Below are 13,759 nucleotides of genomic sequence, written 5' to 3' on the forward strand. Positions count from 1 at the left end.
AACAAGAAGCCGAAGACTATTTTCACTGACCAAGATATTGCTATGGGTAAGGCCATTTCAGAGGTGATATCTGATGTGTGGCATGGATTATGTACTTGGCATGTTACAGAAAATGCAACCAAGCACATATTATGTGATGGATTAGATGTTCTTCGTGCATTCAAAGCTTGTATGTATGATTACAAAGAAGAAGCGGAGTTCGAAAAGGCATTCGAAGCATTGCGTGGCAAAGTCACCAAAGGTATTTGGTTAGATAGTATTTATGCTTTGAAAAGAAAATGGGCAGAATGTTACATGACAAATGTGTTTTCTTTGGGGATGCGAAGTACTCAGTTAAGTGAAAGTTTTAATAAAGACTTAAAAGACTATCTAAAATGCAACATGGATATAATGCGGGTTTTTAAACAATTTGAGAGAGTTCTTGGATTAAAGCGTCAAAATGAGTTGCAGAATGAGTTTGATTCAAGAGAAAAACTACCTAGAATTAAAATGAAGAGAACACCTTTACTTAGGCAAGTTAGCCAAATATATACTCCTAATATTTTTGAAGCATTTCAAGATGAATATGAGTGGTCAACAGCACCTTATATTAAGCCACGTGTTGAAGGTCAATTTACCAATGAATATAGAGTTGTAATTTCCGACCCTGAGAATGACAACTGTATTGGAAAAGAATATCAAGTATTGGGTGATCCTTCAACAGAAACTGTTTCACGTAGTTGCAAAATGTTCGAAAGATTGGGGTTATTATGTTCTCATGCATTAAAGGTCCTTGATACTATGAACATTAAATTAGTCCCTGAGAAATATATTTTGAAACGTTGGACTAAAGAAGCTAGTGTAGGAGTTTATAGGTACGATTGCGGAAAAACATGAATCATATTCATGTAGCACCTAATCCCAAGATCATGCATAACACATAAAGAATTAGAATTAGTACCTTTGTAGCGTGATTCCACGTGTGATCGAATAAGAACAAGGGAGACAAAGAACCTCAAACGTGATTCCTCTACTTGGTCCACAGGCACGGATTAAGACCTCCACTAATGCTAGTTAGTTGCAATTGAACCCTTCAATTGACCTTCTAAGGAGAAGAACGAGCAACGAACCACCACACGCTCCACTAGGGGTGGCCGACCGTGAGTCCAAGGGGAGGAGAGAGAGAGCCGTGGGTTAGAGAGAGAGTGAGAGAGAGTTTTGGGATTTGGTTGCCTTGATTCACAATCAAATGTTAATTGTATGTCAATTATTATGTCATACAACCCTAGGCATGGATCTTATTTATAGATCTCATCTCTAAATAAGAGTCCATGACAAAGCCCAAAACCTAACTCCAATCTAACTATGCTAGCCCAATCCAATTCATGATTAGTTACTTACTCATGAGGCCCATAAATGGGCCTCTAACTTGCTTAACCCAATACCCTTGTGTGTGACCTCATACGATCCATTCTAGCGGGCTTTGGACTATTTGACTAGCCTAAAGATCATTGATCATAGTATAGCAACAGATAATGACGACCCAAAAGAACGAACTTATTATCTCCATAATAGTGATCCTTGATATATCTAGTAATTGCACTTATCGAAGACATAATTCCTTCAATCTCCCACTTGTCTGAGACAAGTGCGCAATATTCAAATTCCTTAAGTCAATGTGTGTCGATATGATAATATGATTGCATCTCATGTTGTGATTATATTAATCTACAAATATTTTCTTGAAAAACTGAGTTAGAATTACAAAACAAATGATTACTATGTAATCCATTTGAGCACGGCCATGCATTTTCTGAATTCTCCCTCTTCAAGGGGCCAAGACACATTCCTATTTAAATAGGTAGACTTAATCCAATCTTGTGGCAACCAAGGTTGCCACTCAAATCATGAAGTAACCAGGAAACACCCTTTATAATCTCCAGTTACGGGAACACGTTTGAGTGTATACAGTTACATCAATCATTGAATGGAATCAATGTTCCACTCATGTCAAAGGAATCCACTAATATATCCGGAAGCTCTATACTTGAGCTTCAAAACAGGTCTATAGTTTGATCATGCATCATTCATGCATATCCATGTGATTGATCGAGCTTCACTACGCTCCTATAGCCCATGAAACTGCGCTATCCAAACAATCTTACATGCTAGTCCATTTATTGAAATCATTTATGTCCAATTTAATGATTTCAAACTAGGAACTTGAATAATGTATGGATTTTGTTCACCTGTGGGGTTTCATTCACCAGGTCATCAACCTGATGAGCCCATCAATCCATAATTATTTTGGACATTTTATTTAATATCATAAAACCATAATTAAATAAGAGAAACGATGAATTTCTGATTAAACATAATTCTGCAAGTTGATGTATTACTCATGTAATATGCTTTCTCAAAACATATACAACTTAAATTACATAACTTGCTTCAATCCAAGAATCCTAGTATGACTCGCATACCTTGATCATGAAAGGGGTTTATTAAGTAGAGTTCATGAGACATTCTCATAAACACGAATTTTGCAACTTCTAAATTTTATAATAATCTTTATCTCCATACACTAAGAATTTTCCTTCGCCCCTTTCGCAAGGAACTTAGAAATTTCTAATTTGTATTCCAACGTTACGTTGGATTTCGATTGAAACTATCATCACTTGTTCTTAAAACACGTGAATCAAATAGACGAGTATAGTCCATGATATGCATGATGCATCCTTTGCGAACTACATAAGGAGCATCACTCAAAACATTAATTTCATCAACCTTTCTCAAAGCATTGAATCTTTAAGCAATGTGCCATGGGATTGAAACTCCTTTCAATATAATGTTGAACCTTATAAGAATCTTATCAATATAAGTTTCTTAACCAAGCTCAATCATACTTCAAAACCTATCTCTATAGATCTTGAATCCCAACTGTACTCATCTTCCTCTTCTAGGTTTTTATACAAAATGCATTATCCACCACTTGACTCTTCAAGCAATGAATAATGGCTCTTTATACTAGACCAAGAAGACTGTATAGCTCCCACTAAACATCTTGTATACACAAGACCTTTTCTTCATTTTACGAGAACATCAAACGATTTGATTAACTCACAAAATCAAGAACATCAATCAACTCCATGATGCTAACTTCAATCCATTAAAGGATCTTTTATGCATTCTTAGGATTATTGGATTTTCAAAAACATTCTGATTGTATCATATACAAATCTTCTTTCATGAAAATTTCAAGAAAGTGTTTGAAATCCATCTACCAAATCTCATAAGGTAGAATTCATTAAAATTCTTTAATAGATCTTTGCAACATGACTTAATGTAAAGGTTTCATCGTAGTCATAGTCATACTATGAATTAGTTGAATCCTTTAACAAGTCTTTGCTTTGTTTAGAAACCACTTTTCATTCTTGTCTGTTTTGCTTATAATAGGTCTCACCCAATTAGGCAAATTAATCAAGTATCATACACTTGCTTATAGACTAAGAATCTATTTCAGATTTCCTGGTTTTTAAACCACTTGGAGTTATCACTTGTCAAATCATCTTTATTATTTACATAATCATCATGTTCCAAAATAAATATTTTGGAACTCTTTGTCAATATGAAATCATATTTCTTTGGCTAAGTTTTACATATGCTAGTCATCATTGTGGGTTTTTATGCAACAATTGAAACTTATACAACAACTTTGTTTAGTTTCAATGAGAAACGACAACAGAGGATATGCACTTGGAATGTACTACCTTCGACACATGGTTATTATTCCTATTACACTTAATGAGACCACGCGTTGTCATTTATAACATGAGGTGAATCATGTTCATATTGTTGCTTTGATTTGATTACTTCTCAAATTTCTTCAAGTTTTCGAAATCACTTTTCTTGAACTCTTTCAAGGCTCTCAAACTTTTCGAGATTCTTATACTCCCACTTGCCTTTTGAGGAGGCACATTTAGCATAGGGTGAACCAATCATGGTTTAAACCACGTTTATTTGTTGCTTTTCTCAAACTCTTTTGAGATTTATACTACTCCCACTTGACCTTTTGGAACAATTTCCATAAGGGCACCTTCTTGAGCAACAAACATTTTGTGCTAAGTATGATTTTTGTAGTAGTACCCCGTGATCTGTATAGGAATTGATCGTGCATTAAACGATTTAATACAACTTTTATTCCTTGCTTTGTAGAAAGACTTTATAAGAACTTTTCTTATCCATATCATATATGGAGTTTTTTCTACATTTGATTTGACATATATAGTTTGTTTAGTTTTGTAGCTTATCTTAAAAGTATATCCCTTGAACAATGGTTAGAATATAGGTAATTTTCATCCATTATCAAAATATATCTCATATAGATTGATAGCTCCCTTCATAAACACTTCACAAGGTTTTCTTTCGGAGTTTGTCGTAAAACGATTTCACAACTCTTGGATGTTCATCAAGGTCTTGGCTTAATTCTCATTATTACGATCATATCGCAATATTTTGAATGTGTTGCCAAGTAAATGTCTTGACTTAAACTTTCATCATTACAATCATATTGTAGTGTATTTATTATCTTGTCAAGTTGATTCTGAACTTCATATTAGATGTTTTGAACTTTTCAAAACTTTCACAGTTATGTTTCAACTAAGCACAAGTGATCATATCACAAATGAAGTTTCATTGTCCGTCTCTAGCCTTTGAACCTTTGGTTTTCTTACATCAATATGTATTCAACCTCGAGTTTGCATCATCATTTCTTTAAATGGTGACTTTGTCAAAATGTCGAATTAGAATGATAATTACATATATCAATAGATTCACAATCTAATGATACTGAAAGTCCATCCCTTTGGATCTTCCGCATGCAATGTTCATTTTTAATTCGAATTAATTGACACATTAGAGACAATTTACATATAGAAATGGTTTAATAATTTCTATCATATAGAACTTTAAACCTATTTAGCAACTCAAAACATATTATGACACAATGAAGCATAGAATAACATTTAGTCCATGTTTTTGAATCTTCAATGCTTAATCATTACTAACATTAAATGGGTATTTTTTGATAATGACAAGAATGAATAACATTTATTTAGTTCTAGTCAATAGCTAGGTAAGGTGAAATATAAGTTCTACTTGTAAAGTTGCAACTTTTTCTTCCAGACTTGTAGATTCTACTTGTGAAGTAGCAACATTTGCTTGTAAACTTGTAGATTTATTTCTCCCTAACCCGTAACTTCTTCCATTAGTTCAACCACATTGTTTAATGAGTGAACTAAACAAGACATCGTATGTCCAAGAAGTAGCAATATGCAAAATCAATTTCTAATTGGAACATTTCCATTCTTTTACCTTCCAACTATATGAGGCAGTTTCTAATCAATTGGAATTGGTCCATTTAATTTTGAAACATTTGTTGTTCATAACAACTTTTAGCATGTAAGTAGTTCTAGGTTTGAGAAGTAGCAACTTGTTTTCATTTCTAGGCCTATAACTTCTTAATGCAATCCTCATATATTCCTAAACCTTTCCCATTTGAGCCACTTAGAACACTTCTCTTAGGTTCAAAATGATGCTTTGCTTAACTACTTTAAGCACTTTTCATGATTTTGCTAAGTCTTATTCAATTATTATTCATATTAGAGTTTAATAAACCATTTAACTCTATATGAAATGGATGAAGAATAATGTCATTTGATCAACTTTTGATCATAGAGATTTCTAATCACTTTCTTAGATTCAATCATATTGAAGATAAGAGATTTTATTGGACTTCTATACTTGTCTTTTAAAGGGTTTGTACCTCCCATCTCATTATATCCCTTGAAACACTTTTCAAAATGAAGATGTGTTGGCATTTTACTCAAACATTTTGAATAAAACCAACCTTAGACATTTGACATGGGTTTAAAACTTGCCTTTTAGAACCATCTTAGCAAAATTGGAATATAGATTTATGGATTATCTTTTAACCTTTTGAGAACGTTTCTCAACTTTATTTTCAATCGAGGAGATACAAATAATAATAAAATTAGAACGACATGTTACTTATAAGTAAACACAAAATTCAATTATATTTAATAAAATTAAAGCAGGGAATTAAATAGGTAACTTTAAAACATTTTATTCAATATTAATTGATCCCAATTGAATTAAATGATTTCAAGATCCTTTATTTGTGCAATAGTTGACCGGACTTTGGCCCTACCATCAACCATTACATTTTCAAGGTGAGTAAACTCTTTACTGATTACAACTCTTGTAATTCTTGGTTGAATAATTAACCATCACATGTTTAATTAATACCCTTAGCTTCAAGGTTCTAAACTCTTTAGGTAACCTTGTTGAGTATAACCAATTAAAATTGTAAAACTTGATTTACCCCAACTCTCCCAAGAAATATAATATGACACCCAGCTTTGGCATGACCCATCATAAATATCGAAGGTTTATCAGGTTTTTAATTGGAAAAGCAACCTCAATATTACCGGGACCTAGATTCATTATGTTTGTGATTTTAATATAGTGAACTCTAGCGCATCATCACACAACATAAAATAAATCTAACATGCATAATCTACTAATGCATAAATAAAACATGACATGGTATGACCCCTTAATCCTAAGAAAACTAATAAAGCAGAAAAGACTCCCACTTGAATCTTCATGGATCTCATCCACCTTATTCCTTTAGGCCTCCATTCCATTGGCTTCTTGGATCAAGTACAACCTGTAATATTATTCTATTCTATCTACTACTTAAATAAAATAAAATAAATTACAAAAATACTTTATCGGTTCGTAGACCGTACTAAGATTACAAAAATACATCACGATGCGCAGATCGTATTTAGTAATCTACTGGGCCATACTAGTCATTATATAGAAAAAATAATATCATATATTATAAAATTGTCATATAATAAATCACTCATCATGCTTTCCTAAACTACAACATCGAATGTTCATAATTAAGGAAACATGGCATCTAAATATCTCATATTTTAATTACTGCAATTAGATAATATCATATATTATTCATGACCATCAATAAAATATCGTATATTTTAAATTAATCATGAGATAGAATCAGATCTTATTTTAATCTTAAAAGATAAATCATATTTATCCTCAAAGATTATCCTAACAAACTTAGGAGATTCTATCCTAATTACTAGCCAATCACAAAATTTTAAATCAATTATTATCCAAATTAATTATGGGATAATCTCATTATTTAATCAATTATTATCCAAATAGAATCTTTTGCTCCATAATTATCCAAACTTAACAAAATTAACCACTTTAACTTTGTTAATTATCTTTTCAAAATCAAAACTAATCTTTTAAATTTTAATTTTGAAATCTGATTTTATTAAAATAAATTATTTTTTTTTTAAAACCGTGCACCAGCCACCGTGGTGTGGCCAGCCGAAGCCGGCCACGGTGGCCGTACACCGTGAGGTGTATGCTGCTTGCAGCAGTGCACAGCAGCAGTAGTAGTGCCGCGCAACCCTTGCACGGCGCTGTTGTTGCTGCCCCTCCCTGACCCGCCTGCTGCCCCACCCCGACCCTCCCTCCGGACCACCTGCAGCGGCAGTCGCCGTGGCTGCGCCACCCAGCCGCGGTTGCCGCTGCTAAATTTTTTTTTTTATTTTAATTTAAATAAAAAATAATAATTTTGTTAAAATTAAATTAATCTTAATGTGGTCCAATTAATTTCAAAATTAAATCATATTCAATCTTGAAATTAGGGTTCTTCATGAAATTAATCCCCAATTTAATTTAACTCTTAAATTAAATAATTTGATCATGAAAATTCATAATTTAGCATGAAATCAAATAGATTAAATTCATTAAACACATAGCAATTGAATTAATTCAAAAATCAAAACACAAATTTCACAAATTAGGGTTTATGGTTTCGAAATTTTCGAAAATTAGGGTTAGGGGGGTCGAAATTTTTCGAGTGGTTTAGGGCAAAAAATCGGATCTTGATGAATCACATTTATATAGAGTTTATAGGCACATTTATGCTAGTTTTATAGTTGATTTTTGAGTCTTTTGTTGCTTTTTAGGTCGCAATTGCATAAGTTGTCCATTTTGTGCTCTATTACGCTTCGTTTGTGTTTTCTTAATGTTTCAGGTAGTTTCTATAACTATTTGGACGCTTTCGGAGTGATTTTGGAAGAACCGGATAATGAAAGGATGAAAAGTCGATGAATTGAGGTTGTTCAATGAAGGATATCTGTTTTTGGAAGCTTGTTTTGAGATTTATATGCATGAGGAATGGATATAGCATCTACAAGGGTCGTTATGCACTTTACGGAAACGAATTTGAGTTAGTAACGAAGAAAAACGATGTTTTACAAAGTTGCAAAAATGACCTTTGTCCACTCTTTTGATCATAACTTGAGTTCTATAAATCGGATTGATGCGATTCAAATTGCATTGGAAACTAGACTTAAAGAGATTTCATTTGATAGGTCACACGCCCCAAGAAGCCTTCTAGAACAGAAGTTATAGGCGTTTTAATCTGAGCCATGCAGTCAGCGATGAAGTGCAGCACCCGCGGCCACCCCTGCGCCCCTGTCCCGCGACCAATCGGCACCAGCAGGTGCTACTGCCAGCCCGCGGGAACCACCCTGCGGCCGCAGGTTCTGGCGAGCAGCCACGGCAGCCATGTATAGCTCGTGTTCTCGACTTCTCTTTCGGATTTATGCCACGTCATCTTCTATCATCCAATAGTAATTCAACTTATGTATTTATTATTTTCTTGTTACTTTTCTTTAATTATTTTTAGATTAGTTTTAGGATAATATAAATACTCAAGGGATATTATTTTCCCTTAGGCCTTTTACATCTTTTTTATTTTACGTTCTTTTTAGTTTTCTCTCTAGAACCCTAGTTTCTCATGGCATCTCCATGGATTCTTCCATGGATGATTCTTGGGTTTATGATTTTAATTCATTGAGGTATTTTATTTCTATTTTCTTGCTTTTAATTATGTTTTATTCCTTAGATCTAGTTTTATTTATTTATTTCATGCTTGAGTAGTTTTATTTCTAGGGTTTGGGAATCCATGTTTATATTATGAATTTTGATTGATAATTCTAATATTTTGATTATTGATTTCTCTAATTGATAGTGTTTTATTGTTAATCTTGCAACCTGATCAATTGTATGATTAATTCATGTTAATAAGAGTTTGAATCGAAAGATCTTACTTTTAGAGGCTTACCTACAATTAGCAATTCTGATTATGTTAGCGACCGAACTACATGTGTTGAATTGAGAGTGTTAAGACCCGACCGTAGGCTTAGCAATTGCTCTAGATAATTGATTGATTGAATTCTTATTGATATTTGATAGATTTAGAACTATAAACATGGTGAACCATAACCCTAGGTCTTTTTATTATTTGTTTTATTCCTATTTTTATTTAGACTACTTCTCTTTCCCAATTTCGTGACATAGGTTAGTTTCTCCAATTTCTTAGAGGTTAGATTGAATACCATCTCTCTGTGGATTCGACCCTACTTACCCTACTGCATTGTTAGTTGGATTTGTTAGGAATTTATTTTTGACAGGTGTACGACAACCTATCAAATTTTGGCGCCGTTGCCGGGGAGACGGCTTAATTTTATTTAGCTTCTTATTTGGTGAGACTAATCTGTATATATATATTTTTTCTTATTTTTATTGTGTATATACTTACTTTTTGTTTTACTCATATTGTGTTTTCATGGAGTGGTATGATTATAATTCGTATGGGATGAATGTTCTTAATGATCAGGGGCAATATGATTATAATTCCGGGCATTGTAATGCTAATGTTTCTGTGTTTGATGCATCATATGATTATCAAAATTCACAAAATATATGCATGAATTCCTGTGAAAATTTTTATTACCCTAGTGAGTCTTATATGCATGATTTTAATTCCTCTTACCAACCCTTAGTTGATAATTATACTCAACCCAATTCATCGGAGTGTAGGGAACTTTTTAATATGATGAATGAGTTTATTGTTAATCAACATGAAGAACTTAATGAATTGATGCATGATTGTCAACGTATTTCAAAATCTATTGAATTACTTGCTGTGCAACAATATGCTAACCAACAGGTGATACATGATGATAATGATATTGGTTTTGAGGATTGTATTTCAGTGGAGGAAAGCGCTAATTTGACTCATGATATTTACTCCCCGTCAAATGAAAGTACAATAGAGGAAAATAATTTCCCATCTATTTATGATTCAGATGGTGAAAATTTTTGGAATGACGATATAGAAGTAGTGGAGAAGGAAGAACAACCAATTATCGTGAAGTCCTTGGTTGAGAAACCATTGGTTTTGGATCTTTTTGTAGTTGAAGATCTTGTTGACAAGCTTATTCATGAGGGTGAAGTTGAAGGTAAAAGCATAGGTAAAAACATTTGTGTTAAGCCTAACCCATCTCCCCTTCATATCCCGTTTTCCTACAGGCTTGATCTAGTTCCTTCATTCACTATGTCAAATCTTCCATACTTTCTCAAAATATCTCCATTTCATGATACACTTGGTCATGTGGACCTTGATGATTGCTCAAAAAGGTCTACATGGCCTAAGGGGCAAGCAGGGGTAAGGTGTATACATTCTTTTTCTTTTTATTTTAACTTTTCTTTTTCCGATTATTTTTCTTTTATTTTTTCTAACCCCTTGTATTTCAAGATTTGTGTGCTTGCAGTCAAGCCATATGTGGTGCTCAATGATATGTTTGCAGGGGCGTATGATAAGTTACTCAAGGCATTGGATTCTTCCGATTGACGAATTGAGTAGGGTCGTGCGGGACCTTAAAAACCAGCGCTAATTGGGAGGCAACCCAATTTTCTTTTTGTTTTTTTTGCTACTTCCTATATTTTTCGTTATTTAAATAATAATGCTAATGTGTGTTCTAGTGATGACGTCTTTTGCTAGGTACAAACATAGCTAAGTTCCTTGGCTACGTCGGCTACCCAATTACAACTACCAATCGTGGTGGAGGTGTCTATACCTTTGACGCTCCCTTCGCTTACCCACCCCTTTGTGAGTTGTATCTCTCCTTTATTTATGCTTTAGTTCCTCTTTGTTCACATTGAGGACAATGTGATGTTTAGCTTGGGGGAGAAAGATTGTTATCATCACTTTGTGCATGTTAGTTGTGTTTAGTTTAGTTCTTTTGCTTAGTAGGTGTTGTATGGTTTGTACCATTCATTAGGAGTGGGGGTTTACATACAACGAAAAACAATGTATTGCTTTCTTATTTTTTATTTTATTTTTTTTTTCTAGTTGTTTTGATAGTGCATACTTGTGTCCATTTTTCATATATTTGACTTCGAACCGTGTGCGGATTTGGTTTGACTCTCTTGAGCTTCTTTTGATCTTAGTTATAATTCTAAAATTCAGTCGGTTTGCGCTATACATTGCTAACTGCTTGACATTGTGTGAACCAATTGAATGGTTTGTGGAAAGATTGGTTGTCCCATATCAAGTATAGCTAGCCAATTCTCTTGTTAGGTCACCTTACTCCGTGTTTGTGTGATTGATGCAATTTGTTATTTCAATGACTTTGGCTTGAGATTTATTAGTAATTTGACTATGATTCACGCATGCCGCATATGATAAAGGCCATGTTCTTTAGGTAGCCTTCAGATGATATTTAGATACATTTGTTCCCATTTTGCTCACCCATGTTGTTGCCTTGCCCATTCATTGATATGTAGCTACATTACAAGCCACTTTAGCCCCATTGGTTACTATTCCCAAGTCTAGCTAGCTTGGGGAGCTTATTGATGCGGTGTTGTTTGTGTGTCAAGCTTCAATTTATGCAAAACATGGTGGAATAAAGATTGAAAAAAATTTATATTTATAGTTGAGAAGTGTTACTTGAAGATGTGAAGAAAAAAAAAAAGAAAAAGAAAAAAAAAATATAAATAAAAAAGCTTGTTTATATGTACTCATTGAAAAAGCCGAAGAATTGAAAGAAAAAAAGGCAAAGAAAAAGGAAAAAAAAAGAAAGAAAAAGATTATCCATGACGATGTATAGTTGATTTCAATCTTGGTTCTATATAATGTTTTAGAGAAAGTTGGTGATGTCAATTGGAGAATGAATTTTAGATCATTATTTGTTCGTGTTTATGTTATTGCTCCCCAAGTTGGCTTTTTCGCTCACATTTTCCTAAATATTATCCTACCCCTTCACCTTTGCCCCATTACAAGCTTTAAAAAGTCCTTTTGATCGGCATGTGTGTTTTGTGATTGAGTGAACGTTATTTCTTGCTATCGTCATGTTACCTTTTGTTGCATCAAATATTTATATTCTAAAAGGTGTGCGGTGACGACTAGCTTGATTGGGAAATCGTTTGTGGCCAAGTTTGGTTTCAATTGTGGATTGCGATGTTGAGTGGTTCTATTTGTATCCGAGCTAAATTTTGGTCTTAATAACTTTGGTTTGATTATTTGCTCGAGAGTCGAGTCAGTCTTATTCTGGTTCCCTGGAAGTCTTATTTGTCATATTTTTCTATCTTGAGTTTAGTGTTGCTTGGGGACAAGCAACGGTTTAGCTTGGGGGAATTTGATGAATCACATTTATATAGAGTTTATAGGCACATTTATGCTAGTTTTATAGTTGATTTTTGAGTCTTTTGTTGCTTTTTAGGTCGCAATTGCATAAGTTGTCCATTTTGTGCTCTATTACGCTTCGTTTGTGTTTTCTTAATGTTTCAGGTAGTTTCAATAACTATTTGGACGCTTTCGGAGTGATTTTGGAAGAACCGGATAATGAAAGGATGAAAAGTCGATGAATTGAGGTTGTTCAATGAAGGATATCTGTTTTTGGAAGCTTGTTTTGAGATTTATATGCATGAGGAATGGATATAGCATCTACAAGGGTCGTTATGCACTTTACGGAAACGAATTTGAGTTAGTAACGAAGAAAAACGATGTTTTACAAAGTTGCAAAAATGACCTTTGTCCACTCTTTTGATCATAACTTGAGTTCTATAAATCGGATTGATGCGATTCAAATTGCATTGGAAACTAGACTTAAAGAGATTTCATTTGATAGGTCACACGCCCCAAGAAGCCTTCTATAACAGAAGTTATAGGCGTTTTAATCTGAGCCATGCAGTCAGCGATGAAGTGCAGCACCCGCGGCCACCCCTGCGCCCCTGTCCCGCGACCAATCGGCACCAGCAGGTGCTACTGCCAGCCCGCGGGAACCACCCTGCGGCCGCAGGTTCTGGCGAGCAGCCACGGCAGCCATGTATAGCTCGTGTTCTCGACTTCTCTTTCGGATTTATGCCACGTCATCTTCTATCATCCAATAGTAATTCAACTTATGTATTTATTATTTTCTTGTTACTTTTCTTTAATTATTTTTAGATTAGTTTTAGGATAATATAAATACTCAAGGGATATTATTTTCCCTTAGGCCTTTTACATCTTTTTTATTTTACGTTCTTTTTAGTTTTCTCTCTAGAACCCTAGTTTCTCATGGCATCTCCATGGATTCTTCCATGGATGATTCTTGGGTTTATGATTTTAATTCATTGAGGTATTTTATTTCTATTTTCTTGCTTTTAATTATGTTTTATTCCTTAGATCTAGTTTTATTTATTTATTTCATGCTTGAGTAGTTTTATTTCTAGGGTTTGGGAATCCATGTTTATATTATGAATTTTGATTGATAATTCTAATATTTTGATTATTGATTTCTCTAATTGATAGTGTTTT

This window comes from Chenopodium album, chromosome 17, assembly GCF_948465745.1.
Source record: "Chenopodium album chromosome 17, dcCheAlbu1.1, whole genome shotgun sequence".
In the NCBI taxonomy this organism is placed as follows: Eukaryota; Viridiplantae; Streptophyta; class Magnoliopsida; order Caryophyllales; family Amaranthaceae; genus Chenopodium; species Chenopodium album.